General features: G+C 45.2%; 1 pseudogene; it reads right to left on the reverse strand.

The window, feature by feature from the left end:
• Positions 1–3,010: 3,010 nt before the first annotated feature.
• The window catches only part of LOC117368885, a 64,997-nt pseudogene continuing 40,577 nt past the window's right edge, over positions 3,011–27,430 (reverse strand).

A 27,430-nucleotide genomic window follows, 5' to 3' on the forward strand; every position in this document is an offset into this window, starting at 1 on the left:
TACCCCCTAAAGAAGCCCTAGCATGATTTTCGGGGTAGGTCTTAATACCGTGTTTCCCCGAAAATAAGACCTACCCCCTAAAGAAGCCCTAGCATGATTTTCGGGGTAGGTCTTAATACCGTGTTTCCCCCAAAATAAGACCTACCCCCTAAAGAAGCCCTAGCATGATTTTGGGGGTAGGTCTTAATACCGTGTTTCCCTGAAAATAAGACCTACCCCCCAAAGAAGCCCTAGCATGATTTTCAGGGTAGGTCTTAATATCGTGTTTCCCCGAAAATAAGACCTACCCCCTAAAGAAGCCCTAGCATGATTTTCGGGGTAGGTCTTAATACCATGTTTCCCCGAAAATAAGACCTACCCCCCAAAGAAGCCCTAGCATGATTTTCGGGGTAGGTCTTAATACCGTGTTTCCCTGAAAATAACACCTTCCCCCCAAAGAAGCCCTAGCATGATTTTTGGGGTAGGTCTTAATACCGTGTTTCCCCGAAAATAAGACCTACCCCCTAAAGAAGCCCTAGCATGATTTTCGGGGTAGGTCTTAATACCGTGTTTCCCCCAAAATAAGACCTACCCCCTAAAGAAGCCCTAGCATGATTTTCGGGGTAGGTCTTAATACCGTGTTTCCCCGAAAATAAGACCTACCCCCTAAAGAAGCCCTAGCATGATTTTCGGGGTAGGTCTTAATACCGTGTTTCCCCCAAAATAAGACCTACCCCCTAAAGAAGCCCTAGCATGATTTTGGGGGTAGGTCTTAATACCGTGTTTCCCTGAAAATAAGACCTACCCCCCAAAGAAGCCCTAGCATGATTTTCAGGGTAGGTCTTAATACCGTGTTTCCCTGAAAATAAGACCTACCCCCTAAAGAAGCCCTAGCATGATTTTCGGGGTAGGTCTTAATACCGTGTTTCCCCGAAAATAAGACCTACCCCCCAAAGAAGCCCTAGCATGATTTTCGGGGTAGGTCTTAATACCGTGTTTCCCCGAAAATAAGACCTACCCCCCAAAGAAGCCCTAGCATGATTTTCGGGGTAGGTCTTAATACCGTGTTTCCCCGAAAATAAGACCTACCCCCTAAAGAAGCCCTAGCATGATTTTCGGGGTAGGTCTTAATACCGTAGTTTCCCCTAAAATAAGACCTACCCCCTAAAGAAGCCCTAGCATGATTTTGGGGTAGGTCTTAATACCGTGTTTCCCTGAAAATAAGACCTACCCCCCAAAGAAGCCCTAGCATGATTTTCAGGGTAGGTCTTAATACCGTGTTTCCCCTGAAAATAAGACCTACCCCCCTAAAGAAGCCCTAGCATGATTTTCGGGGTAGGTCTTAATACCGTGTTTCCCCGAAAATAAGACCTACCCCCCAAAGAAGCCCTAGCATGATTTTCGGGGTAGGTCTTAATACCGTGTTTCCCCGAAAATAAGACCTACCCCCCAAAGAAGCCCTAGCATGATCTTCGGGGTAGGTCTTAATACCGTGTTTCCCTGAAAATAACACCTTCCCCCCAAAGAAGCCCTAGCATGATTTTCGGGGTAGGTCTTAATACCATGTTTCGACCTAAATGTCTTCCTCAGGGGTCCAACTGTGGATTCTTCAAAGGTTTGTAGATATGAAAGCTATGCCAGAGCGCGAGTAAAAGTGTCCTCTGGCCTTGATCTCTCCTTAGCAGCAATGCCAGAGGACACTTTTACCTGCGCTCAGGCGTAGTGTTCATATCTACAAAGCTTTGAAGAATCCACAGTTGGACCCCTGAGGAAGACATTTAGGTCGAAACACGGTCCATGTTGGGTTCCTTACATAAAGTTGTGGATATTTTATTAATAATATAGTTGACATTAGCTACTTTAGTTTCCACAAGCTGTTCGGTTTGAATTTTTGTCTCATCTGTGGATTCCAAGGGTCAATTTCTGGAAAATTTGGACCCCCCCATACCCACCCATCCCCGCCTTGTCACTCCCCAGTTCTGTCCTGTCACTGCCCATGATCCCATACCCAAGCCCACCCCAGCCCCGCCTCCCGCTGCCTGCTCTCGTTGGGCAGGACAGCCTACCCGAAGGAAAACTTTTCAAAACCCGGATAAAGTGCCGGGTTTTGAAAAACCATCCGGACATGTCCGGGGAAATTTAGACATCTTTTAACCCTAGGAAAAGGGTTACAAAATTCAGATACAAGACATGGGATAGAGGGAGTGTGTTGGTTGAGTACGGATGTGTAGATCAGTGTTTTTCAACCTATGGACTGGCAGAAATAAAAGAATTATTCTGTGGACCGGCATCGGTCCATGGATCGGGGGTTGAAGAACACTGGGCTAAGTCGTGGGCCAGACCCCGCCCATCTCTACCCAATCTCCACCCCAGACCCCGCCCCCATAATAGTACTAATTGCACCTCGCACGTCCCGTGCCTCATCTGGAAGCCTTTTCTCTGACGTTGCAACGTTAGAGAGAAGCCTTTTGGTTCAGGTGCAAGATGCCCGTAGGAGCCACTGCCCGTGGCTTTGTGCACTGAATCAGTTAGGAAGAAGGAGCTGGCTCGAAGATAACGCTGCATCGATCGCACCGTGGACCGGCGGTTGAAGAACACTGTTTTGGGCCTGATGCACGTGCTGGCCCTGTGGACCGGCAGGAAATTTCTGTGGACCGGCACTGGTCCATGGACTGGTGGTTGAAGGACACTGGTGTAGATAATCATCTTTTATTGTGGTACTGTACTGGTTAATTCAAGATTGTGTAAGCAAATTGCAACATGGGCCCTTTTTTACTAAGATGCACTAAGCCATTTAGTGCGCTCTAAATCAACGCTAACGCGTCCAAAGGATAACATGCTAATATTTATCACACGCTAAAAAGCATAACGCACCTTAGTAAAAGAGGGGGATAGATATTGAATGTGGGAGAGAGTTGCCTACTATAATCACCCCCGGGAACCCCCGGATCTCTAGACTTGTGCCGGATACAGAATTTACTGAGTCCTGTTTTGCTTTGATATTCTACAAGTAATACCAGAAAAGACAAAATTGTAATCCAGCAAATGTTTTATTTCCAGATAAACTTTACTGCAGGAATTTCTGTTGTTCTCCTTCTTTAGCAGTTTGATCGAATGAAATGATTTGTCATGCATTTCATTCAAAAAAACCTCTTTTCACGTGCTGGTAGCAGACGGTTTCAGCAGGCAGACAGTAAGAAATGATTAGTGTTTCACATCTAGGAACTCGCTTCCCTTAATATTTGAAAATTTGTTGGCAGAAAAGTTGCACAGTATCGCTCTTTTGCCGGGCCTGTAAGGGGTGACGTCAAACCTGGTTCGTTGTCTCTGGTTAGGCTTTAACCCTTGTGTACTAAAACAGGAAACAAAACAGTTAGCGGAAATCATCTCCTGGGGATAATTGTGACTAATTACCTACCATATAATCCATAATGGAGAAAGATTGAAATACATATTCAGTGGAATGGGCAGGGCCGGATTAAAGGGTAGGCCCGGTAGGCACGTGCCTCGGGCTCGAAAATATCAGGGGGGCCCCCCAGGGCCGGCGTTAGGAGAGGGGGAAGCAAACAGGGCAGGGGGCCCCCGACTGCCTGGTGAGGTGAGCTTCCTTCCCTTCTACTCCATCGCTACCTTCTGGCCCGCCACCCGCAAGCGAACTGAACCCAGGCCACAGGACTCTAACACTGCGCGTGCCGGCTTCCTTTTTTTCCCCCCTCCCCTCATTTATTTATTTTAAAATTTTATATACCATTTAGAACTAAACGGTTCACTTAATTTACGTACACAATATTTAAAGCAAGCACATAATAAAAGCAGATACATAATAATAGACATAAAATAAACATACATACAATCTTCAGAAAAAAAACATAATGTGGATAATAAAGATCATGGATAGTCCATCAACGTTAGCAAAAATAGCTAAAAAGAAAAAAAGGCATCTCCAAATAGTTGTGTCTTTAGCAATTTTCTACACCTGCCCATTTCACAGCAATTTCATATCTGAGTCTGACCCATTTCCATAACTTAACTCCCGCACAACAGAAAGTCCTTTTAACTGTCTCGACAAGTCTTGGCTTCACAGACGTCTTCAGTAAAGCTAAATTCTCAGAACGCAAAGATCTTTTTGGTATATAGCTGAGTATATTACTTTTAAGCAATTCTGGGATGTTTCCATACATAAATTGATGTCAAATCATCTGGAAAGCGACTGGAAGCCAATGCAATTTTTTAAAATATAGAGAACTATGATCATGACATAATGAGAAGGGAAGCCGGCACAGGAGCAGGGGGCCCAGTGGGCCTGTGTGCTTAGGAGCCCTCGACGTATTAATCCTGCCCTGGGAATGGTGACATATAACTTGGAATGTAAATTTTCTGTTTAAAGCAGTCCTACTTTTAGACATCAGATCGCTAACACTGCGTGCACCTCTTGCTTTCCCTCATGTGTTTTATACTTCCCTGGCACGAGGCTGATGCCTGTGTCGGCATCGGCGTTCTCCCTTTTTTTAAATTTAAAACTTTATTAATTTTCAATGCTAATACAAGTGCATAAAATTATACATACATTGATAATGAGAATACACATTTGCAATCAATCAATAATAATACAATATGAATCCCCCCCTCCTTCCAATACATCCAATCAAAGAATAAAACAAAAGAGATATCCCCCTCCCACCCCACCTGGATGTGTGTGTAAATCAACAGGAAATTAAAGGTAAGAGACGACTATACCGAAGTAACAAAAGTCATTAAAGGACCCCAAACTAATCTGAATAAATTATTATGCCCCAACATATCTGAGTTCATTTTCTCAAATTTATAATATAAACATAAATTTGTCCACCAAAAGGAAAAGTTAAGCTGATCCCAGCTTTTCCAATTCTTGAGTAACTATTTGCATGGCAATTCCGGTCATAATAATGAACATAACATAACATAAGAACATAAGCAATGCCTCCGCTGGGTCAGACCTGAGGTCCATCGTGCCCAGCAGTCTGCTCACGCGGCGGCCCAACAGGTCCAGGACCTGTGCAGTAATCCTCTATCTATATCCCTCTATCCCCTTTTCCAGCAGGAAATTGTCCAATCCTTTCTCGAACCCCAGTACCATACTCTGCCCTATTACGTCCTCTGGAAGCGCATTCCAGGTGTCCACCACACGTTGGGTAAAGAAGAACTTCCTAGTATTCATTTTGAATCTGTCCCATTTCAACTTTTCCGAATGCCCTCTTGTTCTTTTATTTTTCGAAAGTTTGAAGAATCTGTCCCTCTCTACTCTCTCTATGCCCTTCATGATCTTGTAAGTCTCTATCATATCCCCTCTAAGTCTCCTCTTCTCCAGGGAAAAGAGTCCCAGTTTTTCCAATCTCTCAGCGTATGAAAGGTTTTCCAAACCTTTTATCAGACGTGTCGCTCTCCTCTGAACTCTCTCGAGTATCGCCATCACGGCGACCAATAACGGATGCAGTACTCCAGATGCGGATGCACCATCGCCCGATACAACGGCAGGATAACTTCTTTCATTCTGGTTATAATACCCTTTATGATTATGCCTAGCACTCTATTTGCCTTCTTAGCGGCCGCTGCGCACTGTGCTATCGGCTTCATTGTCATGTCCACCATTACCCCCAAGTCCCTTTCTTGGGTACTCTCATTCAATAATATCCCTCCCATCGTATAGTTGTACCTCGGGTTTCTGTTTCCCACATGTAATACTTTACATTTCTCAACGTTGAACTTCATCTGCCATCTTGTTGCCCATTCCCCTAGTTTGTTCAACTCCCTTTGCAATTCTTCGCAGTCCTCTTTAGTCCGAGCTCCACTAAATAGTTTGGTGGCGTCCGCAAATTTTATTATCTCACACTTCGTCCCTGTTTCTAGATTATTTATGAATATATTAAATAGCAGCGGCTCGAGCACTGAACCCTGCGGGACCCCACTTGTGACCCTCTTCCAATCCGAGTAGTGGCCCTTCACTCCTACCCTCTATTTCCTACCCGTCAACCATTTTCTGATCCATCTATGTACGTTTCCTTCCACCATGGTTCTTCAGTTTCCGGAGTAGGCGTTCATGGGGCACCTTGTCAAAGGCTTTTTGGAAATGTAGATATATGATGTCTATGGGGTCTCCTTTGTCCATCCGTTTGTTAATTCCTTCGAAGAAGTGCAATAAGTTCGTTAGGCACGATCTCCCCTTGCAGAAACCATGCTGGCTGGTTATCAGAAGTTCGTTTCTTTCAAAATGTTCATCGATGTTTTCTTTTATCAGTGCTTCCGCCATTTTCCCCGGAACCGAGGTCAGACTCACCGGTCTGTAGTTTCCCGGGTCACCTCTTGATCCCTTTTTAAAGATGGGCGTAACGTTGGCTATCTTCCAGTCCTCCAGGATCATGCCTGTTTTCAGGGTTAGATTGCAAATTTGCTGCAGTAGTTCCGCTATCTCCTCCTTTAATTCCTTCAGAACCCTTGGATGGATTCCGTCAGTTTTTAGTTTTTCTATCTGCCTGTGTACATCTTCAAGGCTCACTTCCATGGATGTTAATTTTTCTGCTTGATCTCCATTGAAGATTTGCTCAGGTTCCGGTATATTGATTGTGTCTTCATTTGTAAATAGAGATGAAAAGAACATGTTAAGTCTTTCTGCCTCTTCTTTCTCCTTCACCACTCCCTTCCTGTCTCCGTCGTCCAGCCGTCCCACCTCCTCCCTAGCCGGCTGCTTCCCTTTAACATATCTAAAGAACGGTTTGAAATTTCGTGCTTCCCTGGCTAGCCTCTCTTCATACTCTCTTTTGGCTTTTCGGACCACACGGTGACATTCTTTTGATACTTCCTGTGCTCTTTCCAGTTCCCCTCAGTTTTGTCCTTTTTCCATTTCCTGAATGAATTTTTCTTATTGCCTATTGCTTCCTTCACTATTTTAGTTATCCACGCCGGGTCTTTTGTTCGACTCTTTTTGCACCCCTTTCTGAATCTGGGGATATACAGATTTTGTGCCTCGCTCACCGTGTTCTTGAGAAAAGACCAGGCATGTTCTACCATTTGCCATTTTTTGAAAGTGTTCCTAAGTTTCTTCCTTACCATTTCCCTCATTGCTTCGTAGTTTCCTTTCCTGAAGTTGAAAGTTGTCGCTATGGTTCTCTTTCCTTTCGGTATTCCTACCTCAACCTTGAACTTGATCATGTTATGATCGCTGTTTCCCAACGGTTCCACCACCTCTACTTCCTTTGCAGGTCCCCTTAACCCATTTAGGATTAGATCCAGAGTGGCATTTCCCCTCGTTGGTTCTCTAACAAGCTGCTCCATGAAACAATCTTATATAGCCCCCAGGAATTCTGTCTCCCTAGCGCATTTTGAGTTTGCAAGACTCCAGTCTATCCCAGGGTAGTTGAAGTCTCCCATAATAACCGTGTTACCGCTTTTGCATTCTCTCTTCATCTCGGCTTCCATTTCTTCATCGATATCTCCGGTTTGCCCGGGTGGACCATAGTATAGGCCCATCTTTCTGAAAAGCTGGATTTTATATTGGTCCAATGGCGGTTTAGTATGCAACAATGTCCCACAGATTACTACACCATAGGTTGATGGAATCGATGATTCCAGTATGTTATTAATATGTCCCCATAGGTCCCCTGTTCTCTCTGATGTCGCTTCTAGGACCCGCGCCTATGAAGTGACATCAAAGGGTTTACCAACACCGATGTGAAGTTTAAAAGGTACGGGGGATGGGAAGGGTACATGGTGGAGGGGGGGAGGGGCGGCACTACCCCGGCCACCACTCACCATCGTTACGCCACTGTCTGTACCAGCTTTAACTGCTTACAGATTAGCAGAAGGCTGTACAAGGAGACGCTGAAAAGTTTTCAGTCCAACCAAGAAGAGAGTGATGTGGAGCCATAAAACTTACAAGTTACTCCACACTTGTCTTGACACTTTTCATTTCAATGAGGCAAATGCATCTAGTAAATGGGCACAAGTATAGGGAAACCAAGTCATTGTGACATCACTGATGAGGTTGGTTCATAGGCATTGGTAGAATGAGGCATTATGACATCATAATACGAGGTGCCGCTGGAAGGTTCTTAGCCCAACCATGAAGAGAATGATGTGGAGCCACGAAATTTTCAAGTTATTCCACACTTTTCATTTCATACCATTGAAACAAAAGTGTCATGAAAAGTGTGGAATAACTTGCAAGTTTCATGGCTCCACATCATTCTCTTCTTGGTTGGGCTGAGAACTATTCAACAACCCCTCCTAAATGACGTATCCAGATTATGCCATTTTTGCAAAAACTTCACTGGCTACCAAGTATAACATAGGGCTAAAATTTAAAACTTTGTTTGATCTTTAAGGCCCTTAGTTGAAGAACAAGATCTCCCTGTACACATCTCCAATGTCACTGAGTTGCTCCCAAGGAGTATCCATAATCACACCTCCTCGAAAGAACACCACATGATGTGATACCCATCAGCCAGCCTTCTCTGGAATAACCCCCAGGCTTTGGAATGAACTCCCTGAAAGGCTTTGCTTAACACAAGACTATTTCTTCTTCAGGGAATAGATGAAAGCTTGGTTCTTCACCGAGGCCTTTAATGGAAGAAGTTGCTAACTAGGTAGTTTAATACCCTAGCTAGCAAAGATCATTTTCAAACACCTTTCTGACTTCACATGCAACTTTCTTTAAATGCCCACTGGCTGCCAATTCAACATCGCATCATCATCTACTATAATAAACCCTAAGCGTGCATGCACACTCTTACCTGCGTGCTTCTGTTTTCCATGAGCTGTAGGGCCCCACCAGCAAGAGTGCGCATGCTCGCTTCTACTCCCTCCCTCCCTCACTGTAACTTTGCCACCGTCGTTGCCCCCTCCCCCCCGTGCCCCCTTTCCCGGTGCACACGAACCCCCATTGACCCTCCCACCGCAAGACGCACAAACCTCCTGGCTCCAGCAGTGGCCGCATCACACTAAAGACACTGCTACGCGGCCTTCCCATGCTCTGATTTCCTCTGCCGTCATCAGAGACATGGCAGAAGAAATCAGAGCATGGGAAGGCCACGAAGCAGCGTCTTTAAAGTGATGCAGCCGCTGCTGGAGCCGGAGGTTTGACAGTTGTCTCGTGGTGGGAGGGTCAGTGGGGTCGGTTGCAAGGCGGAGATAGTGGCGGGGGGGAGGGGGAGAGGTTCTACTGCAAAGGGGGATGGCTAGCAGGCAGGTTGGCTTTGAAGGGTGCGGGAGGGACAAACTATGGAAGGCAGTGAGGGGCAGCAGGGAAGAGGTGCTGCTGGATAGGGCAAGCAGGGAAGAGGGACCAGAGAGCAGGGAAGAGGTGCTGCTGGCAGGGGGGGGGGGGGAGAGAGAGAGTTCTACTGCACAGGGGTTGGCAGGCAGGCAAGCTGGCTTCGGAGGGTGGGGGTGGGACAAAATCTGGAAGGCAGTGAGGGGGAGCAAGGAAGAAGTGCTGCAGGACCAGGGGAGCGGTGCTGTTGGGCTAGGGGAGCAGGCAAGAGGTGCTGCTGGACTGGGGGAGCAAGGAAGAGGGACAGGGGAGCAGGGAAGAGGCACTGCTGGACAGGGGGAGCAGGGAAGAGGGGCAGGGGGAGCACGGAAGAGGTGCTGCTGCACAGAGAAGTGGGTTGGGGGAGGGAAATGCTGCTGCTGCTGCACAGGAAAATAGAGGGGGAGGGTATGCTTCTGCTGCTACTGCACAGGGAAGTGGAGTGCGGAGGGAAATGCTGCTGGTGAGAAAAGGGGGCTGGGGCTGAAAGGGAAAAGATGGGAGAAGGGGGGATGGGGGGGGGGTAAAAATGGGTTTGGAGATGGAGCTGGGGCTGAAAATAGGGGACATGTGAGGGAAGGAGGTTTTACTAGCACCCGTTAATGTAACGGACTTAAACACTAGTAACATATAAAATTCTACTCCTTTGTTTTAAAATTCAACAGGCAAACCTTCCAGCTTTTCTCAATAAATTATATATGAATTCCGTAACATTCCATTTAGAACCTTATGGTCTGTGGATCAAAACTTCCTTACAATACCCTCTCTAAAAATGATTAGCACAAGGCGAAATGAGATATTCTCAGTATATGGACCACAACTATGGAACTCCATGCCTTCTCCCCTTAGAAGTGTGCCATCTCTGGATAAGTTCAAGAGTTCTCTGAAATCTTTCTTATATAAAGATGCTTTTGAAGTCTAAATTTAATATCTATGCTCTACTGTAAGATTTGAAGTCAAATGAGGCTATGTTTACGTATCCGACCTTAAAAGCCTGTCTATTTAAGAGATTTATTATTATTCTGAAAGCATCTGAAAACCTGGCTTTTCTCCAAAACGTAAAGCTATCTATTTAAAATGTAAAGCTAGCTATCCCCATCATAACCTAATTTCTTAGTATGTCCTTCCCTCATTTATTGAATTATCTGTAAACCATGTCGAGCTCTATCTTTATGGAGATGATGCGGTATACAAACTTAAGGTTTATTTTAGTTTCTCTTCCTCTTTTTTTTTTCTCTCTCTCTCTCTCTTTCTTTTTTTCTCTCTCTCTCTTTTACTCTCTCTCTTCTCTTTTTTTATCTCTTCCTCTCTTTTTTTTTCCTCTCTCTTCCTCTCTCTTTTCTTTTTTTCTCTCTTTCTCATTAAAAGGCATCATGTATGCAGGTAAATTAGGGAAATCCCTTTTCTTCAAATTCACTGAGCTTTGGAACAACCTCCCTGCCCCACTGCTGAACCTCGGCTCTTTCCAATTATTCTGAAAGCATCTGAAAACCTGGCTTTTCTCCAAAACGTAAAGCTATCTATTTAAAATGTAAAGCTAGCTATCCTCTTCATAACCTAATTTCTTATTATGTCCTTCCCTCATTTATTGAATTACCTGTAAACCGTGCAGAGCTCTATCTTTATGGAGATGATGCGGTATACAAACTTAAGATTTAGTTTAGTTTCTCTTCCTCTTTTTTTTTTTTCTCTCTCTCTCTCTTTCTTTTTCTCTCTCTCTCTCTTTTTTCTCTCTCTTCCTCTCTCTCTTTTTTCTCTCTCTTCCTCTCTCTCTTTTTTCTCTCTCTTCCTCTCTCTCTTTTTTCTCTCTCTTCCTCTCTTTTTTTTCTTTCTCTCTTCCTCTCTCTCATCTTTATTTATTTCTTTCTCTTTCTCATTAAAAGGTGTCATGTATGCAGGGAAATTAGGGAAATCCCTTTTTTTCAAATTCACTGAGCTTTGGAACAACCTCCCTGCCCCACTGCTGAACCTCGGCTCTTTCCAATTATTCTGAAAGCATCTGAAAACCTGGCTTTTCTCCAAAACGTAAAGCTATCTATTTAAAATGTAAAGCTAGCTATCCTCTTCATAACCTAATTTCTTATTATGTCCTTCCCTCATTTATTGAATTACCTGTAAACCGTGCAGAGCTCTATCTTTATGGAGATGATGCGGTATACAAACTTAAGATTTAGTTTAGTTTCTCTTCCTCTTTTTTTTTTTTTCTCTCTCTTCCTCTCTTTTTTTCTCTCTCTCTCCTTTTTTTTCTCCTCTCTCTCTCTTCTTTTTTCTCATTCTCAATAAAAGGCATCATGTATGCAGGTAAATTAGGGAAATCCCTTTTCTTCAAATTCACTGAGCTTTGGAACAACCTCCCTGCCCCACTGCTGAACCTTGGCTCTTTCCAATTATTCTGAAAGCATCTGAAAACCTGGCTTTTCTCCAAAACGTAAAGCTATCTATTTAAAATGTAAAGCTAGCTATCCTCTTCATAATCTAATTTCTTAGTATGTCCTTCCCTCATTTATTGAATTATCTGTAAACCGTGTCGAGCTCTATCTTTATGGAGATGATGCGGTATACAAACTTAAGATTTAGTTTAGTTTCTCTTCCTCTTTTTTTTTTTTTCTCTCTCTTCCTCTCTTTTTTTCTCCTCTCTCTCTCTTCTTTTTTCTCATTCTCAATAAAAGGCATCATGTATGCAGGTAAATTAGGGAAATCCCTTTTCTTCAAATTCACTGAGCTTTGGAACAACCTCCCTGCCCCACTGCTGAACCTCGGCTCTTTCCAATTATTCCGAAAGCATCTGAAAACCTGGCTTTTCTCCAAAACGTAAAGCTATCTATTTAAAATGTAAAGCTAGCTATCCCCTTCATAACCTAATTTCTTAGTATGTCCTTCCCTCATTTATTGAATTATCTGTAAACCGTGTCGAGCTCTATCTTTATGGAGATGATGCGGTATACAAACTTAAGATTTAGTTTAGTTTAGTTTAGAGTTGAGCTTTTCTGCATTGAAGTCTCAGTATACCAAACTAAGCATTAGATTAGATTAGATTTTGTAACATTACCTGCAAGGTTAACGCTTAAAAGTGAATGAAGCGAGAAGGCGGGCATACTTTTACATGAATTTTGTTATAGATGTTCCGGATGGAGGGCACGTGAAAAATAAAGCAAGGAAAAAAAACTGCAGAAACACGTACAATGATGCAGGCTAAGGGCTGCTTTTACGAAGCCACGTTAGCGGCTTTATCGCACGCAGATTTTTAGCACAAGCTAACTCCTGCGCTAGCCCAAAAAACTACCGCCTGCTCGAGAGGAGGCGGTAGCGGCTAGCACGGCTGGCAAAATTAGCGTGAGTTAAACCGCTAACGCAGCTTCGTAAAAGGAGCCCTAAGTTAATTTTATCAAATAACTGAGTGCGGTTAATAATACTACCTGAAAATCAAGCCAAAGGACCCGACACGGTCTGTGTTTCGGTAAACACGCCTTCATCGGGGGTCCTAATATAGGGGAAAACACCCTCCAAGGATTCAAGACAAAGTTAGACAAGTTTCTGCTGAACAAGAACAAGAAATTCATAAATACTCGAAGACAATATATCTTCACCGTTACTGCACCACAAACATGGAATTCTCTCCCACTATATTTAAGGGTAGAGAAAAATCTTGAAAAATTCAAAAACCAACTTAAGAGCTTTCTTTTTAAAGACGCTTTCAATACTTAATTGAAATGCTAATTGCTCTTTATTACTTCCACTCATTCCAGTCACTTGAAGATTTCTTTTATAAATTTATTTTGTTTTTCCCCTTCCTTTTGTAATTTACCCTCAATGTTCTCTCCTTTCCTATTATAAATTGTATTTCTTTCCCCTCTATCCTAGTGTTTCCTGTAGTAATTTGTCTAGTATTTTAATGATTTTTATATTTTTATTTATATTATTGTTATGGTTTTATCCTGTGCTTTTCTGTATATGTAAATCGCTTAGTAATTATGATAGGCGATCAATCAAATATTGAATAGACTTGAAACTTGAAACTTGATGCACTGGTAGAGCTAGTCTCAGTTAGGGCGCTGGTCTTAGACCAGAAGGCCGCCGTGTGAGCGGTCTGACTCAGCAGTGGCAATTCTTACGTTCTTAGAATAAAAATAACTCAGAATATACACAATCATATTAAAAATACATATAATGATTATGTATATTCTGAGTCGGGTCCTATGGTTTGTTTTTAACCGCACTCAAATATTTGATACAATAAACTTAGCCTGCATCATTGTACGCGTTTCTCCAGTTTTTTTCCTTGTTTTTTTTTCGTTTTCTCCACTGCAGACTTTGTTGGTTCTTCCCTTCGTTTGTTCGGGCACATGAATCTGCAATTTATGTAGATTATTCAGCATTCTAGATACTATGACCAAAGTTGCATGTATAGAAGCATTTCCGGTGTCGTCTTCCGCGGTTTTGTCTATGAACCGTTGCTTCCTATCCATCTGGTAACATAAGTTTCATTGCAAATTGGGCTGCTGTCCTGGGAAGGGTTTCTTCTAAATGTAATACTTACTTTATTTCAATTTGATTTCTAAGTATGCCACTGCCTTCCACAACCAGTTTACAGTCCTGCACGGCCTCATCGATGGTGTTGGCAAATTGAATGTCCACCTTAATTGGCTCGCCTAGTTTTTGATCTCCAGAAATCTGCAGAGAAAAAGAGGTTTGTTGAGGATTCAGAATTCTTTCAGCCTTCCATGTGTTGTAAAGATAACCATCTGAGGTGAGCCAAACAAACATCGTAAACCAGTGGCCCACAAAACTATCAATCAGATCTGCTTAAGGATTAAATGTGCCACTATAAGCCAGATTTAAAACCAGACCAAAAATAGGATAACCAGATAGCGGGATCAAGTCTACAGAAACTATGCCTGGGTGAAATATCCTAACAGTTAAACTCCAGTCTTGTCTTCAAGACAAATTGAAGACATAGTGGCGCTAGAAAAGGTTCAAAGAAGAGCGACCAAGATGGTAAAGGGGATGGAACTCCTCTCGTATGAGGAAAGACTAAAACGGTTAGGGCTCTTCAGCTTGGAAAAGAGACAGCTGAGGGGAGATAGGATTGAAGTCTACAAAATCCTGAGTAGAGTAGAATGGGTACAAGTTGACCAATTTTTATACTGCATCAGGATTTACAAAGACTAGGGGACACTTGATGCAGTTACAGGGAAATACTTTTAAAACCAATAGGAGGAAAATGTTTTTCACTAACAGAATAGTTAAGCTCTAGAACATATTGCCAGAGGTTGTGGTAAGAGTAGATAGCGTAACTGGTTTTAAGAAAGGTTTGGACAATTTCCTGGAGGAAAAATCCATAGTCTGTTATTGAGAAAGACAGGGGGGAAGCCACTGCTTGCCCTGGATTACTAACATGGAATATTGCTACTCTTTGGGTTTTGGCCAAGTACTAATGACCTGGATTGGCTACTGGGCTTGATGGACCGTTGGTCTAACCCAGTAAGGCTCTTCTTATGTTCCTACGTGAGCCAAGACAATCGAGCCATTGTAACATGACGTGGTTGGCTCGGAGGCACTGTGGAATGAGGCATTATGACATCACAATCTCAGCTCTGAAATGTTGCTCTCATTGGGGTTCCAGAATGTTTCTACTCTTTGGGTTCTGGCCAGGTATTGGTGACCTGGATTGGCCACCGTGAGGACGGGCTACTGGGCTTGATGACCCAGTATGGAGCCAAGTATAATACAATTAAGCCATTGTAACATCACAAATGAGGTTGGCTTGGAGGCACTGTGGAATGAGGCATTAAGACATCACAATCTCAGCTCTGGAATGTTGCTACTCCTTGGGTTTTGGCCAGAAGGGGCTACTGGTTTGATGCCACAGTAAGGCTATTCTTATGTTATGTTCTTATGCCCTTACCTTTATGAGAAGTGGAGGGCTCGTCAAGACCAGGGTTTTAGTTACCAAACTCTTCCCCCCTTTATCATCCTCACACACAGCAGATATTTTTATCATATTGTCTTCAGTCAGAGGTTCGTCATACCGAGCATAAGGTATTGTTATGAGCAATCGTTTCTCTGGAAAATTCAAAATTATGAAATGAAAATACCAGATAACAGTTACTTTTATACTTCCTCATATATTTCAGAACAAAAGAAATAGCATGAATTTGTAAGTGTTACTGTAATGCACGTTACATTGGTCTAACTATAAAGGGTTTGCACCACCTCCAGTTACATAGAAACATAGAAGATGACGGCAGATAAGGGCCAGCCCATCAGGTCTGCCCACTCTACTGACCCACCCCCAAGTCTACTATCCTAGGGATCCCACTCCTGGCGCAAGGTTCCCTTGGCTTAACCCTCTAAGGGATCCCACATGGGCATCCCATTTGCTCTTAAATTCTTGCACGCTGTTTGCCTCGATCACCTGCACCGGGAGCTCGTTCCAAGGATCAACCACTCTCTCGGTGAAGAAATATTTCCTGGTGTCGCCATGAAATTTCCCGCCCCTGAGTTTGAGCAGATGCCCTCATAGAAGGTTGTGAGTGACACAATGCACTGAGACCCAAATTCTGTAAACCAGCGCCTATTTTGGAGGTGCCCAATTAGATAGGCGCCTGTCTAAATTGAACAACAAGCCCAATTAAGCTTTTTAATCAGCAATAATTGAAACTTAGGCGCCTAGCTAGAAAGAGCGATTCTGTAACTAGGCGCCTCTAAAAATTTAGGTGGCCTTCAAAAAACATAGGCGTGGCTACGTTTTAAGTGTCTTGTTACAGAATTGCTGCTCTTAAAATAACATTATTCGCCGATGACGCCAAACTAAGCAATGTAGTGGCCAATAGCACAACAGACAAAAATTCAATGCCCGACAACATGATGCACGACCTAGTACTACTGGAGCGCTGGTCTAGGTCCTGGCAACTAAGCTTCAATGCCAAAAAATGCAAAGTCATGCACCTGGGCAGCCAAAATCCATGCAAGACTTACACCCTAAATGGTGAGATCCTAACAAGAACCGAAGCAGAACGTGACTTAGGGGTGATCGTCAATGAGGACATGAAGACTGCCAATCAAGTGGAGCAAGCTTCCTCCAAAGCACGGCAAATCATAGGTTGCATACGCAGGAGTTTCGTCAGCCGTAAGCCTGAAGTCATTATGCCATGGTGAGACCACACCTGGAGTACTGTGTGCAATTCTGGAGGCCGCATTACCGAAAGGACGTGCTGAGACTAGAGTCGGTCCAGAGAATGGCCACCCGGATGATCGCGGGTCTCAAGGATCTCCCGTACGAGGAAAGGCTGGATAAATTGCAGCTCTACTCACTCGAGGAACGCAGAGAGAGAGGGGAGACATGATCGAGACGTTCAAGTATCTCACGGGCAGCATCGAGATGGAAGAAGATATCTTCCTTCTCAAGGGTCCCACGGCAACTAGGGGGCATCCATGGAAAATCAGGGGAGGGAAACTGCACGATGACACCAGGAAATTCTTTTTCACTGAAAGAGTGGTTGACCGCTGGAATAGTCTTCCACTTCAGGTCACTGAGGCCAGCAGCGCGCCTGATTTTAAGGCCAAATGGGATAGACATGTGGGATCTATTCACAGAGTTAGGTAGGGGATGGTCATTGCGGTGGGCAGACTAGATGGGCCGTGGCCCTTATCTGCCGTCTATTTCTATGTTTCTATGTTTGAGCGTGCTTAAGCGTTCGCACGGCCACCTAACTTTAAGTTATGCCTAGAGAGGGCCCATTTTTTTAAGTGCCCAAATAGGTGCCATTCGGCGCGATTCACCAAACAGCACCCGACTGTACTTGAATCGCACTGAACGGTGCCTAACCTTCGGGCTAAATTTAGAACTCCATGCCTGATCTTCAAGGACCTTAATTTGTACAAAAGCATTTGTATCCTTTCAGGAGGGCCATTGACACGGTGCATAATCTTGTGAAATACAGGTCAGCGCATTTGCTAACACAGGGAGATGGGATCTGATATACCACCTTTCCGAGATTACAATCGGAGCAGTTTGTATATTATATAGAGGTACAGGCATGCATGCATGTGATGTCATCATGTTGCATCCGCGCATGCGTGGATGCCCTCCTGACGCGGTCCCAAGGATGAAAATGGATTGAGGGGGAGGGGCTGGAGCGAGGCTGAGGCAGAATGGGGCGGGACTTTGGTGTAATGGGGCAGGGATAGGTGTAACTGGGCGGGGCTATGGCTCCAGATTTTACAGGAGTAAAATCTGTTAACCCTGTGTGGGCAGAACTTGGGAGACCTGGAGGTTAACTGGTTAGCAACCATATTCAGATCACTACTTTTCCACATGGTCCTTTGGAATGTGTTGGAGGTTAGGTTTTATTGCAGTTCTATTTGTAAACATTTTAGATTGTGAAGCGCTTTGTTCCTGTACTGTGTGAAGCATTTTAAGAAATTTTTTTAAAAAACATAACCTCCCCAGCCCAATTTTTACTAAGCCTCAGTAGAGGTTTCTAACACGGCCTGGAGTGTTAAATGCACCGACGCTCATAGAATTCCTATGTGCATCAGAACAATGTCGGAGCATTTAGCACCCTGGGCTGTGGTAAAAACCTGTACGCAGTGGCTTACCAAGTGGGGGTGGAGCGGGGGGGGGGAGGTGATCCACCCCGGGTGCAAGCCCTGAGGGGGTGCTCCTGGCCTTGAAGCCGTTGGCGTCTGGTTCCCCACCCCCCCTGGCGTCTGGCGTCCGGATTCTCCCCCCGGCCCGCCCGCACCGTTTGCGATGAAGCAGCCTGCAGCGGGATCGCGATGCCAGCAATCCCTGAGCTGCTTCGGCGCTGCTTCCTCCGCCGCGGTCCCGCCCCTCCTCTGACATCAGAGGAGGGGCGGGACCGCGGCGAAGGAAGCAGCGCCGAAGCAGCACAGGGATCGCTGACATCGTGATCTTGCTGCTGGCTGCTTCTCTACCGTAGGTGGTGTGGGAGGGGGCGAGCGGTCCTTCAGGGTGGGGCGGGCAGGCAGGCAGGCCTTCAGGAGGGAGACAGGCCTTCAAGGGGGGATAGGCCTTCAAGGGGGGGACAGGCCTTCAAGGGGGGACAGGCCTTCAAGGGGGGGGACAGGCAGGCAGGCAGGCCTTCAGGGGGGGACAGGCCTTCAAGGGGAACAGGCAGGCCTTCAAGGGAGGGACAGGCCTTCAAGGGGGAGATAGGCCTTCAAGGGGGGGAGACAGGCCTTCAAGGGGGAGAGGCAGGCCTTCAAGGGAGGGACAGGTCTTCAAGGGGGAGATAGGCCTTCAAGGGGGGGGGGACAGGCAGGCAGGCCTTTAGGGGGGACAGGCCTTCAAAGGGGGGGCAGGCCTTCAAGGGGGACAGGCAGGCCTTCAAGGGAGGGTCAGGCCTTCAAGGGGGAGATAGGCCTTCAAGGGGGGGACAGGCAGGCAGGCCTTTAGGGAGGACAGCCCTTCAAGGGGGGGGGACAGGCATTCAAGGGGAACAAGCAGGCCTTCAAGGGAGGGACAGGCCTTCAAGGGGGAGATAGGCCTTCAAGGGGGGGACAGGCAGGCAGGCCTTTAGGGGGGACAGGCCTTCAAGGGGGGGGGGACAGGCCTTCAAGGGGGGGGACAGGCCTTCAAGGGGGACAGGCAGGCCTTCAAGGGAGGGATAGGCCTTCAAGGGGGGAGATAGGCCTTCAAGGGGGGGGGGACAGGCAGGCAGGCCTTTAGGGGGGACAGGCCTTCAAGGGGGGGACAGGCCTTCAAGAGGGGGAACAGGCAGGCAGGTCATCAAGGGGGGGGACAGGCCTTCAAGGGGGACAGACAGGCAGGCCTTCAAGGGGGGGGACAGGCCTTCAAGAGCGACAGGTAGGCAGGCCTTCAAGGGGGGGACAGGCCTTCAAAGGGGGGACAGGCCTTCAAGGGGGGGACAGGCTTTCAGTGATGGGATGCAGACCTTTAAGGGGGGACAGGCCTTCAGGGGAGGAGGGGCCCTGGTGTAGAAGTACACGGAGGGAAGGGGGGGGTTCAAAGAGACGCACATATGCTGGACTTTGGGAAGAAATAATGGGTCTGAAAATAGAGGAGAGGGAGAGAGATGATGGACCATGGGTTTTAGGGAGGGAAGGAACAGAAAGGGAGAGAAGTTGGACACAAGGGATGGTGTGGAGGTGGGGGATAGAGATACTGGATAGGAGGGTAGTTGGGAAAAGAAAGGGAGAGATGGCGGACCCTGGGGTGGTGGGGAAGGAGGGAGAGATGCTGGATGAAAGGGTAGTTAAGAAAAGATGGATCTGTGGAGGGAGACAATAAAAGGAAAGATGCCAGGTACAGCGGCATGATAACCTTCTCTGATCTGTTCATGATCCCCTTCTTTATCATTCCTAGCATTCTGTTAGCCCTTTTCGCCGCCGCCACACATTGTGTGGAAGGCTTCATCGACTTGTCAATCAGAACTCCCAAGTCCTTTTCCTGGGAGGTCTCTCCAAGTACCGCCCCGGACATCCTATATTCGTGCATGAGATTTTTGTTACCTACATGCATCACTTTACACTTATCTACGTTGAACCCCATCTGCCATGTCGATGCCCATTCCTCGAGCCTGATTATGTCACATTGCAGATCTTCGCAATCCCCCTGCATCTTCATTACTCCAGGAACATAACCCCCGCGAATTGCGGTGCAGTATTGTATTCAGCAATGGGTGGTTTCTAGATACTGACTCTGGACACTTCTTCTAGCATTTTATTTAATGTCCCACAGTACCTGCATCGATTGGACACATACCGTGTTTTCCTGAAAATAAGACCTACCCCAAAATAAACCCTAGTACCGGGATTCGCTGGCAACTCTTAAATCTGGCTCCCCCCACCGCGCAGTCAAACCCCTGTTGACCCTTCATCCTTCCCTCCCCACCGACTGCGAGCGAGCCCTACCTTCAACCGAAGCAGCGTCGGGCCGGCAGCACTCTAAACAGGCTGCTTCGGCCTTGTCCGTCGGGGAGTTCACTCTGCCGCATTACTGATGATGTTACTTTTGAAGGGGTGCTCAAGGGTTCTGCTGCGCAAGGTATGGGAGGGAGGGAAGGATAGATGCTGAGCATGGCAGCACAGGGGTGGGAGGGAAGGAGGGAGAGGAGGAAAGATGCTGCACATTTTGGGGAGAGAAAAGAAAGAGGAAGAATTGAGGTGAAGGAGAGGAAAGGAGAGATGGTCATGTGCATACCCTGAAAATAAGACCTAGTGCCTTTTTTGGGCCCCAAATGAATATAAGACACTGTCTTATTTTCAGGGAAAAACAATATTACAACTTTAGGAAAATGCTAAAGACTCATTTTTTCTCTTAAAACCTATAGCTCGAAAGGCAAAGACGTTTTACCTCTTCAATCTAAGTCATTGTTCATGATCACTGATTAGAAATCTATTGTAAACTGCACTGAATCCTTGTTAAACTTGTGGCATAAGAGAAAATATATGGTGCGGAATGGTATAAGCAGGCCCAAATGTTTGTCAGATATTTCACACGCTAAAGGATGAAGAGCCCTTTCTCGAGGATTTTCTTGTTCAAGTGGCCAACAGCAATGAATATATTTCTGCATCTTAAATAAGTAACCTCTACACATTCGGAAATAATTTAAAACGTTACCTTCATTAGGCCCAAGAGAAAGAGAGTTGGAGGAGGTCATGATCGGATTTATTGTTTTGTTGGTGTACACTACAGAAGTTGCGTCAAAGGCTATGGTTAATGACTTGGTATCAGGAGCCTCATTTTTCATAACCAAATTGACATTGACATCCTTGCCAACCTCAAGGGGTCCGACCACCTCATACTTCCCAGAAAATGTAGGCTTTAGTGCAGCTGCTTCTTCTTTCGCAAGTGACATAGCCCTAAAAGCCATATGTGGTTTAGATAAGTTTGCAACAGCTTTTTTATAGATATCTCTTTCTTGTGTAGAGCCTGATAATAAAAAGAAACAAGGTGTTAAAACATATCAGCTTGCATTAATGTCTTTTTTTTTCTATAGCAGGAGTGAGAAAACAACAAGGCAAGCAGTGTGCTAGGTCCAGTATGGATAAAGGGACCATACGTTCCGTTTTGAATGAGACCATAAGAGAGCAACCCACTGTAACAATTTTATAAAAAGGTGCTGTGCTTGGGGGACAACAGGATGCGACTTTACAAGCAGCGGGCCCATAAGCCTCCCCCCCCCCCCGCCATCATTTTGACTTCAGAGAGGACGTTCTGGGCCAGCCAATCACTGCCTGGCTGACCCAAAACTTCCTCTCCAACATCAGAAATGACATCAGGGATGGGGAGGAAGGCTTGTGGGTCCGCTGATTGTAAAGTTGCTGCACACACTTGGCCTGTTGCTGCGTCGGTGTCAGGGAAGCAGGAAGAATTGGCGGCGGTAGCTTGGAGAAATCGGTGGTGGTCAGAGGAGGGCAGGGAGAGAGAAAGAAAGAAAGAGGGGGCAGGGAGAGAGAAAGACAGAAAGAAAGAAAGAAAGAGGGGGCAGGGAGAGAGAAAGACAGAAAGGAAGCAGGGAGAGAAAGTTTTCAAGTTTCAAATTTTTATTTATATTTGATGGATCGCTTATTCAAGTTACTAAGCGAATTACAACTTAATAAAAAACAAGTTTATAAAATTAGACAAACAAATTAACAAATTTATAACATACACGAAACATGATGGATGAAGGGATAAAGTTACATCTTCGCAGTTTAGAAAAGGGGCAGAAACAAAGGAAAGAAACAATAGGAAGGGATAAATAAATCTGTATACAAATAATTTGAACTGGAGAGAGGAATTTTTTTTTTTCAGTTCAAGAAAATTTTATTGGTTTTTGGAAAGCATAAAAACATAAAGACAAAAAGAAGAGCTTCCAAGGAAGCACAGGTTGAAAGCATCTTTAAAAAGGAAACTTTTTAGAAATTTTTTTGAATTGGTTAAGGTATTTTTCTTCTCTAATATACTGGGGTAGAGTGTTCCACAATTGGGGGGCCATTACTGAGAACATGTCATATCTTCTAGTGCCTATAATTTTCAATGATGGGACGATTAAGAGCTTTTGCGCCGTCAAGTCGAAGGGACTGGGAAATACTATATGGAATGAGCATTCTGTTGATAAATTGTGGTTCGTTGAAAGTTAAGGTTTTAAATACAAGGAGTAATATTTTGAAGGTGATACGATGACTTATTGGGAGCCAATGGGAGTTAGTCAGTAATGGGGTGACATGATCGTATTTTTTTCCATTATATATAAGTTTAACAGCCATATTTTGTATTATTTGAAGACGTCTTTTTTTCCTTTTGTGTAATATTAATTAATAGAAAATTACAATAATCTAGTTTGGTGATAACAAGACAGTGAATTGAACGTATCATACGTAATTTGTAGAAACACTGTTTGACTGTATTACTTATGTGATCATGAAACGAAAGTTTATCATCGATGATAATGCCTAGTATTTTTAAGGAAGTTACAGACTCCAAATGAATATTTTTAAGGGACAATGGAATACTCAAGTTTATGTCTTTTTTCCACGGAAAAAGTAATGATTTAGTTTTTTGGATGTTTAAAGCTAGCTTGTTGGAATTGAGCCAGTTTTTATTGTCTCAAGTTTCTTATTGATTTCATTTATTTCATCTGCGTTCTCAGGATTTAGAGGGTGTAGAAGTTGGTTGTCATCGGCGTATGTGTATGTAGTAAAGCCTATCGATTGGCAGATGCTCAGTAACGGTGATAGGAAAATATTAAACAGTAAGGGGGAAAGAATGGATCCTTGGGGAATACCATAAGTTGACGGATAAGCTTTGGAGTTGTATTGTTGTATCTAACAATGGATGAACGGTCGGAAAGAAATGAAGTGAACCAATCTAAGATTTGATCAGAAACACCTATGGATTTTAATTTTTTAAGTAGCAAATCATGGTCGATTGTGTCGAAAGCTGCTGTAAAGTCTAATGAAAAAAAGATTACAGATTTATGGTGGTCTAAATAGTAATGTGTGTTTGTAATCAATCCTAACAATGAGAGAAAGAAAGAAAGAAAGAAAGAAAGGGGAGGGGGCAGGGAGAGAGAAAGAAAGAAGGGGCAGGGAGAGAGAAAGAAACACAGAAAGGGGGCAGAGAGATAGAGAGAGAAAGAAAGGGGAGGTGGCAGGGAGAGAGAAAGAAAGAAAGACAGAAAAGGGGGGACAGGGAGAGAGAAAGAAAGAATGGGCAGGGAATGAGAAAGAAAGACAGAAAGGGGGCAGGGAGAGAGAGAAAAAGAAAGAAAGAAAGGTAAGGGGAGGGGGCAGGGAGAGAGAAAGAAAGACAGATAAGGGGGTACAGGGAGAGAGAAAGAAAGAAAGACAGAAAGGGGACAGGGAGAGAAAGAAAGAAAGAAAGGGGAGGGGAGGGGGCAGGGAGAGAGAAAGAAGGGGCAGGGAGAGAGAAAGAAAGAAAGAAAGACAGATACCTGCAATGTTATTACCTAAAAATTAGTAGATGTCCCGTTTTGAGGAAAAAATAAATGGTCGCATTAAGTGTAAAGGAAGAATAAAAAGGTTCTATTTCTTCCTCCTCCTTTGTTCCATTGCATGCAAGATTTGAACATACAATATTGCCTGAAATGGATAACTAAGGAGTCATTTTACAAATGCAGCAACAAAATGGGCTAATGCAGGCAGTGGTGTAGCGAGGCTGAGAGGTGCTCCAGGTGATGGTGCCCCCCCCTGCCTTTTCTCCACCCCACCCTCCACATGCATCTTCCCCACCCCCTCCCGCCATGTGCGTGCCGCTTCCCTTTCTCTGTGCCTCAGTAGTCTTGCTGGTGCGCGAGCCGACACTGGCGCGGGGATGAAGACGAGTGCCTGTGCCCTCACCAAAACAGTGCCCAAGGCAGATTGCCCCCCCACCTCCCCTTAATGCTCCACTGAAAGTAGGATGCATTATTTTTTGCATGCATTGCCATGAGCTAAACCTTTTTTGAATTTTCAAAGGGTATATCGGAGGCAGAGAGTGGCCATTCTTGTGCCAACCAGTTTAGTGCATCCAGTGGCATAGTGAGGGTGACTGGCACCCAGGGCAGTGGCACCCTTCTATCGCCCTCTCCCCCGCCATGCATGCCCCCTTTCCCCGTACCTTTTTAACTTCGGAGAAAGCGCCAAAATTAAAAAAGGTCGGGGGAAAGGGTGCAGGCGTGTGCATGAGTGTGGCAGGGGGAGGAGTGGGAAGGGGGGCAGAGAGGAGGAGAGATGCCAGCACCCCCAGGAAGACTGCACCCGGACCGCCCCCCCTCCCCGCACCCCCCTTACAACGCCACTGAGTGCATCTACATTGCTGTGTGCTAACTGGATGTACTTTTTATATAACTATTTCATTTATTTATGTTTGCTGTTTGCTATATTTATTTATTTTTCATTTCTTATGATCGATGCTGATCTTGTCATTTACATATCTATGCTTTTGTTCCATTATGTAATTTTACAAGACTCGATTATGGCTCGATGTGCTTTAACAGTAATGTATTGCCCCTGAAGCAGCCCTTGTGATGGTGAAACACGGCTGTGTTGGGCTTCATTTTGCATTTGATTCTCCAGTGCGTATTTTGTATCCTCCATTATCCATGTTTGCCTCTGCGACCACCACCCTAACGTGGGACCCATTGCCATCTATGAAATAGGTGGCAGGACAATCTCCAATGGTAATTTTAACAAATGGGCACATGCTAAGGCAACATTAATGAAATAAATACAAAATGAGGGTTTTTTATGGCCGTGGTAAAAATGGTGTTAGTGCTTGGGAAAGCCCCCCTTTTAATGGTGCACTATATGACCAATTTTTACTGCAGCTTAATAAAAGAACACTTAAGTTTTAAAAATAACCTAGATGATTTTCACTCTCTTATGAATAATGTAACAGTTTTCTTTTAGATTATCTGATTTTTTTTTTTTTTGGGGGGGGGGGTTATATGCTTTTATCTGAGATTTTCATGATTAGGAATGGGGAAAATTGTTATTTCCTTTATGCTTTCTACCATTACTATTGAAAAGACTAATAATTTATAATGTCTTTGAATATGGTTCAACCTTATTATTAATCTTTATTAATTAATATCTGTGTGCCTTTCTGATGAAACCTCCCCCCCCCCCCCCCCCCCGGTACATTTTTTTTATCCGATTTCACTGAGTCACATGTCATTGGCAAAGCCCTCGAGCCTTAAATATAAAATATGGAGAAGTTTAACCAGATCAAAGCCAGACAAAAGGCTGCGGGATCAGCCATAAGGTGAAGGTGTCCATATAATTCTAGCGTTCAAATCCTTCCACGACATGGCACCGGTCTATGTGATGGCTAAGCTTCCTCCGTACGTACCAAATCGGTTTCTCCGCTCCCAGGCTGCAACTGCAAACCGCCAAACAAAGTTCCTACTCCTACTACATACCGAGCTACTGGAATCGACTGCCCCCGCAGATCAGATCCTTTGAAGGACTCCTGAACTTTAGAAAATTAATAAAAACATACCTCTTCACCTAACCCCTGCCCTTGACTGTAAGTACATTGGTATCAGAACCCCTTATGTGTCACGTAAGGAAAGCTTATAAGGTAAAATCTTGTATTAGAACTATAGCAAATCCAACCTATAAACTAGTACTGTAAGAATAACCAGGGTAAATTATAACCTGTGGTGTAATTCGTGTTTCATTGTACAATCAGCAAACACACAGAACAAAGCAAAAGCATAACCAGGTCGAGAAAACCAAAAGTACAAGACAAGTTTTGGAAATAGACCCCCCCCCGCCCCCACTCTGCCCACTCCCGATTGCATACACTCCACCCATTCTGGAAGCCACCCCACCATACCCTCCCTCATCTCCCCAAAGAAAACAAACAGACCAGAAGAACCTGCTGAGCAAGCTGTGTCCTTATGCCACTCAGCAAGCACCGAACAGAGACGTCCCCCAACCCCGTCCGTCCTCCCACGGAAACCACCCCCACCCTCCCCAGCTTACGAACAACACACTCCACTACATCCATACCAAACATCCTGGGGAAGCATCTGAGGACCTGCGGTATCATCGCCTAGTACGAGTTTAAGACCAGACTTCTGGCCCTAGGGGAAAGCGATTGAATAGAGGAGACCCAGATCGGCAAAAAAAACTTTTTTCCGCTTGAAAGACAAGTGGACATGGAGTTCCTCCAAGAGCATCAAATTATGAAAGCGGTTCCTCCAAGCCCACATAACCTGTAAACTGTATATTACATATATTAGTATTAGACCCTAACTAGGTATCTAGCTAGGAAAAAAAACTTGTATCGGAAAATTGTACTGAAATTATGGCAAATGTAGTGTAAATTGAAATCTGTTACCTATATACTATGTATTAGAGAGTTGCACGGGGACAGAAATCCCACCCATCTCCGCCCGTCCCCACCAGGATCCTCTCCGTCCTCACCCGTCCCCGCCAGGATCCTCTCCGTCCCCACCCGTCCCCAACAGGATCCTCTCCGTCCCCACCCGTCCCCGTCAGGATCCTCTCCGTCCCCACCCGTCCCCACCAGGATCCTCTCCGTCCCCACCCGTCCCCGTCAGGATCCTCTCCGTCCCCACCCGTCCCCATCAGGATCCTCTCCGTCCCCACCAGGATCCTCTCCGTCCCCACCCGTCCCCAACAGGATCCTCTCCGTCCCCACCCGTCCCCGTCAGGATCCTCTCCGTCACCACCCATCCCCGTCAGGATCCTCTCCGTCACCACCCATCCCCGTCAGGATCCTCTCCGTCCCCACCCGTCCCCGTCAGGATCCTCTCCGTCACCACCCATCCCCGCAAGGAATTACCTCCATCCCCACCCGTCCCCATAAAAAGCAGCAATTACTTTGACAGGATCATCAATTCCACAGTTTCTTTTGTGTTTGCGTTGCTGTTTTCCTTGTGGAATCTCTTTGGTGGAACCCTTTTTTTATTTTCTGTTCAGGTAATTAACTTATAAACCCCCTCTTTTACTAAGGCTGACGTGTCCATTATATTATATGGACGAACCCTGCTTCCAAAGCCTTTCATCCCCGTGGGAGTCCCGTTGGTTAGAGGGGGGTCCCCGTGGGCCAGAAGGGGGTCCCCGTGGGAGTCCCGTTGGCTAGAGGGGGGTCCCCGTGGGAGTCCCGTGGGCAAGAGGGGGGTCCCCGTGGGCCAGAAGGGGGTCCCCATGGGAGTCCCGTTG

Source organism: Geotrypetes seraphini, chromosome 11 (assembly GCF_902459505.1).
Source record: "Geotrypetes seraphini chromosome 11, aGeoSer1.1, whole genome shotgun sequence".
NCBI lineage: Eukaryota > Metazoa > Chordata > Amphibia > Gymnophiona > Dermophiidae > Geotrypetes > Geotrypetes seraphini.